Source organism: Anastrepha obliqua, unplaced genomic scaffold (genome assembly GCF_027943255.1).
Source record: "Anastrepha obliqua isolate idAnaObli1 unplaced genomic scaffold, idAnaObli1_1.0 ptg000005lb, whole genome shotgun sequence".
Lineage (NCBI taxonomy): Eukaryota > Metazoa > Arthropoda > Insecta > Diptera > Tephritidae > Anastrepha > Anastrepha obliqua.
This window is the reverse complement of record NW_026562177.1, coordinates 696,562-702,253: the sequence shown is the minus strand read 5'-3', so window position 1 is coordinate 702,253 and position 5,692 is coordinate 696,562. Positions and strand designations below refer to the sequence as shown.

At 39.9% G+C, this 5,692-nt stretch overlaps 1 long non-coding RNA gene across 2 annotated transcripts; it reads right to left on the bottom strand.

Moving 5' to 3' along the window:
- Positions 1–3,371: 3,371 nt before the first annotated feature.
- LOC129251144 (uncharacterized) lies at positions 3,372–4,296 on the bottom strand. Of its 2 annotated transcripts, none has more exons than XR_008582931.1 (3): positions 3,877–4,296; positions 3,616–3,803; positions 3,372–3,553 (listed from the first exon to the last, which is right to left on the bottom strand). It is a non-coding gene; the product is annotated as an uncharacterized LOC129251144 (long non-coding RNA). The 2 variants fall into 2 exon arrangements; XR_008582930.1 differs by having other exon boundaries at positions 3,914–4,296.
- Positions 4,297–5,692: the final 1,396 nt, after the last annotated feature.

The following is a 5,692-nucleotide window of genomic DNA, read 5'->3' as shown; positions in this document are numbered from 1 at the left end:
CGCTGTGAAGTTGAGTACACAACTACACAAACAACGCCGCAGTAAATTGAAATCGATCCCAGCGCACTTTTTGCACAGGTGTATACATACCGCTGATTATTGTGTGGGTGGCGAAATTCTCGTATATAAATTTAAATATATTATCCTTTTTGGTCAATAAATATATACAGACATACATAATATACATAATATACTGTTATTTTAATCTCGGTGGTGCATTTTTGGGCTTGGGTCTCGCTGTGAATTCGTCTCCATTTCGCGAAGGAGCATCCTTTTTTGTTTAATACCGCGTAAGTTTTTGTATCCCATACCTACAATATGGATACGTATATTCGGTTAGTCGACGCCGTGACGGAATTCGAATCCGATTTTAATGGCACTCCGTCAAGTGACCATTCGAAGTTTTCACTCCGGATCCAACAGGAGGAGTTGAGAGCAATGTGGGAAAAGGCCAAAGCAGCGTACGACCACTTGCTTTCAACAGAAACTCCTTCTCCTAAGGATCTTGCCGCGATAAAGAAGAGAAATAAAATATGTTACCACACATATTTGCGCGGCATGTCGACGATGGCTGACCTCTCTGCGAGGCTGGAAAAGGCGGACCGGGAAGGCGAAGAGCTTGCAGTACGCGAACTTAACATTCACCTTCCACCGTGCGATACGGACATTTTCAAAGGTGACTACGTATCTTGGCCAACATTCCGCGATATGTTCACGGCCATATACATTTTAAATAAACGCCTCACCCCGGTCGAAAAGCTGTTCCACCTCAACCAAAAAACGCAGGGTGAAGCCAGAGACATTGTCAGGAAATGCCCGCTCACTAATGACGGGTTTGCTACAGCGTGGAAAAATCTCTGCGAAAGGTACGAAAACAAACGGATTCTGGTGAACACGCAGCTGAAGATCCTGTTTAACCTACAGACAATCGAAACTGAATGTGGCAGTTCGATAAAAAAACTCCAACGTGACATTAATAATTGCATTTCCTCCTTACAGAACCACCAAATTGACATTTCAAACTGGGATGCAATTATTACTTATTTATGCTCCACGAAATTGCCAGAAAGTACTCTATCGCTTTGGGAACAAACGATAGAGAACAAATCTGAAATTTCAAAGTGGACAGATATGGACAAATTCCTTTCCAACAGGTTTCAGACACTTGAAACAGTGTCAGGCTTAAAAGGGATTAAAGCCTACAAAGCGCCCAAGGCGCAAAGCTTACAACACCATACGGAAACTACACCAAGAAGGATGGGTAACTTTCAGGTAAGTGTCGCCAAACATATGTGCAAATTATGTGTCACTGACGACCACAAATTGCAAAGTTGCCCGAAGTTCCGGAAATTAAAGGTCACCGATCGCATCGCGTGCGTTAAGAGCAACAACTGTTGCTTGAACTGCCTGTCGTCAGGACATACGGTGTCGAGATGTACGAGCTCATATAACTGCAGCACATGTCACTCAAGACACAACACGCTCCTGCACATTACAGCAGTTCAACCAAAGGCAGCAGCTCTTAAAGAAAGCAGAGATCCCGCTGATGACCTGCCCTCAACATCCAAGGAGGCCCTAAAACGCCTCGACTCTAATAGGCCAACGGATAGCAGAATCCATAATTTTAAATCGTGCTATTCCAATACGGACAAAGGGGTTCTACTAGGAACAGCCATGGTGAATATATTCCACAACAATGTAAATTTCGCAGCACGAGCTCTGATCGATTCTGGTTCTGAGTGTTCGTTCATCACTGAACGCCTCAAACGTAGAATCAACCTGCCATCTAAACGCTTGCATGCCCAAGTCTCGGGCATCAACAATTCGATATCTGCGCAGGTAAGACAAGTGTGCTCTTTACAACTGCGGTCGCTTATCGACCCTTTTGTAAAAATAAATACAATTGCGCTAGTTTTGCCGCAATTGACTGGAAATCTGCCAACTTGCCTAGTAAGCGCAATGACAAGGCAAGCATTTCCAGATCTCACTTTGGCGGATAAGAGGTTCTTCGTCAATGAACCAGTGGACCTTGTCCTCGGCGGAGACATTTATCCCCAAATTATTTTAAGCGGCTTGAAGAAAAATGTACTAAGTACACTTCTTGCCCAAGAGACTGTATTCGGGTGGATACTAACTGGTCGAGCCGAAACAGTCAGCCCACCAAACAAAATAGTTTCCTTTTTCAGCGAAGTCACACTGGACAAGCAACTAGCTGCCTTGGCATCAAATCCATCAAGCATCAAGCTGGGACCATCACTCAAGAGCGCCTGCTCTCAATTCTTCCGGAATGAGACGCGTCTCGCGAAAAATCCGTCCCTGCAAGAGGAACTGGTTCACAATTCTTTGTGGTGGCAGAAATTGAAAGCCATCCATCAAACCTTTCGCAAACGATGGAAAAGGGAATACCTCATCGAATTACAAAAAAGGACGAAATGGAAACAACAAAAACCTAGCATCAAGGTGGGGGACTTCGTCGTCATTAAAGAGGACAACCTACCACCAAACGAATGGAGAATGGGACGAGTGGTAAAATTACATCCTGGACCCGACAACCAGGTGCGCGTCGTGGACATCACAACCCAAAGGGGACAGGTGACTAGACCACTAGTCAAACTGGTCCTCCTTCCACCTTACTCAGAAGAAACGGAAAAATCCACACCTACACCCTCAACGTAATATCTTAATTCTTCCAATACCTCTCTAGTAGAAACAAATTTCACTTCGCTATTCACCCTTTATTAGAAGGTGATTGATATCACCACACTGTTATACCCTAGCAAATCTAAGAAGCTACAACAAACCCTACAACCTACGAACGATGCAAGTAAGTTCCATAAATTGTACCTATAAAGGGCAGGTGTACACTTAAGGTGACTTGCATAATTATACATATGCATACCTATGTGTACTTTGCATCAAATATACTTACATGCATACATATATATATTATATATACATATATAATATATATATATATATATACATATATGTATCTATACTATCCAACGTCAATCACATAAAAATAGGTACCAAGTAACGAAGCAAAGAGAATTAAGATTTACTGTAGAAAATATAATTTATTACATTTAAAAAAAAAATGCAGGTGAAAGCAAATATTTTTTTTTACATATTTTTCGGGCGAAAAATCTTAAACTACTTCAAAATCGTCAACTATTTTAACAATGTCAAAGTTTTCATTTAAGGAATCTTTTCGGCGCGTTTTGGTTGTAGCTGTTTAGTTTGATGATGCGACGTGTCATACTCTCAATACTCTAAGTTAGATAGCACACGCGAATTTCTCTATTCAATGAAAGGAAAAATTAGAATAAATAAAATAAAAATAAAAACATAGCATTTGGTCATGCCCTACGAATCGCGCATGCATGGGCGACCGCTTTTTGTGCCGCCCTAACGTGATGTTGATTTCTAGCACCGAATGCACTTTTAGCTCCTTCAATTTATCCCTTAGTGTAAGCACCGCTTTGCCCAACATTCGTCCCACAAATTCGAATAGGCTTCTCTAGGTCACTCAAAGCTTAGATGACACAAACATCTAAAAAGGCACATTTTCACTTTCACATTTACATTTTCACTTTCACGTATCAACATATTTACCTCTTAGCAGCGGCAACGAGGTGATTAGAGATATCCCTCTAGTTGGCTATATCCCTAATAGCTTCAACATGGGATGGTCGTAGTCACATCAGCTTTTCTGTGCTTCAGCACATATGTTGATGATCGCTTCGGCAAATCCTGCTTGCAACGCACAGCCGCTTTTGATGTTGATTGCCCAACAACGGAACCTATATTACACAGAATTAATTATAAAATTCATTACGCACTAATTATATACAATCATATATTTTAAAATCTCACCTTTAATATAAATAAAAATTTAATTAAAATATTATACCATATTTCGCCCTCGCTCCATGATGATCCAAATGCGAGCTCCATACGTAAATTCTGATGGCGCTCCTTCTTTGCCGTGGTCCAAGGATTACTTGTGGGTGACCCATCCACTAAATTGCCGTCACTGGTAACGCACACTTGTGGACTTTTTACGCACTTTTTATACAGCCTTTATTCACACGCAAAACCGAAAGGCCAACAAATTACCACTTAACACTTGTGTAATTAATCTAAAGCCCGACCTGAAAAAATTTTTTTTTTTGCGCGACGATTTCTCACTGGGCACTACTCACTGGCACATTTGTCACTTATTTTTTTTCACATATATAATATTAATTTTTATTTTTTCTTTTCACGACTTTTCATTTTGATCAATATTTATTTAATTTTATGGTAATTATACAGAAGAGCGGCCCTTCAGAAAATCAATATTTTTGTAAAATTTTTTCAATGATATCAATAAAATGTATTGTAAAAGAGTGTTTAAGATCGGGGGAACTATACTTTTATGTAGGATTTACTGTTAATATGAATATCAAATCCGGCGGCCCTTCAGAAAATCAATATTTTTGTAAAATTTTTTCAATGATATCAATAAAATGTATTGTAAAAGAGTGTTTAAGGAGTTCTACGCAAAAATATTGTGGATTGCGTAGCCGGAGTTGGACTGATGAGGGTTATTTTTTTGAAGCGCGGCCGAAGGCCGCCCACGCGAAAAGGAGTTCTACGCAAAAATACTGTGGATTGCGTAGCCGGAGTTGGACTGATGAGGGTTATTTTTTTGAAGCGCGGCCGAAGGCCGCCCACGCGAAAAGCAGTTCTACGCAAAAATACTGTGGATTGCGTAGCCGGAGTTGGACTGATGAGGGTTATTTTTTTGAAGCGCGGCCGAAGGCCGCCCACGCGAAAAGCAGTTCTACGCAAAAATACTGTGGATTGCGTAGCCGGAGTTGGACTGATGAGGGTTATTTTTTTGAAGCGCGGCCGAAGGCCGCCCACGCGAAAAGGAGTTTTACGCAAAAATACTGTGGATTGCGTAGCCGGAGTTGGACAACATTTCAAAACACTTATATAATGTTCAAGCGGTAATTCTTGTTGTGTCGCCCGCCGGATTTGATATTCATATTAACAGTAAATCCTACATAAAAGTATAGTTCCCCCGATCTTAAACACTCTTTTACAATACATTTTATTGATATCATTGAAAAAATTTTACAAAAATATTGATTTTCTGAAGGGCCGCTCTTCTGTACAATTACCAATTTTATTATATTAAATTAAATGCAAAGTTTCTATTTTGTTACTTTCACTACCACTAAATTCTTTTCATACGATAAATGCATGTGTAAAACGACCACAAAACAAACACCTTGTCGATTCACTTTTCACTCACTTGTTACACGCCGTCGACACATGTGAAAATGAAATGGGTCGAGGTCAGCCATTAAGGAAATTAGGGATTAAGAAACAAAAACAAAAATACCCTACAGGAATGATATAAATGGGTTCGACATTCCAGGGATAGTTTGCGTAAAGTAACGCAAACTATTAGTTTTTTCTAACATCATGCACTTATGTATGCAAATGCTACGAAAAATTATATCTAAATATACATATATTATAATTTTTTTTCTTCTTTTGCTTATCATTTTGTTCTTATTGTAGCCAAAATATAATAAGAACAAAAAGGAAAAAAAAATATACCACGGCAGGACACTTTGTACTTGGTTACGATCCACACATAGCCAAGACACGATCCTCCTATGCGGCGAATATTGCA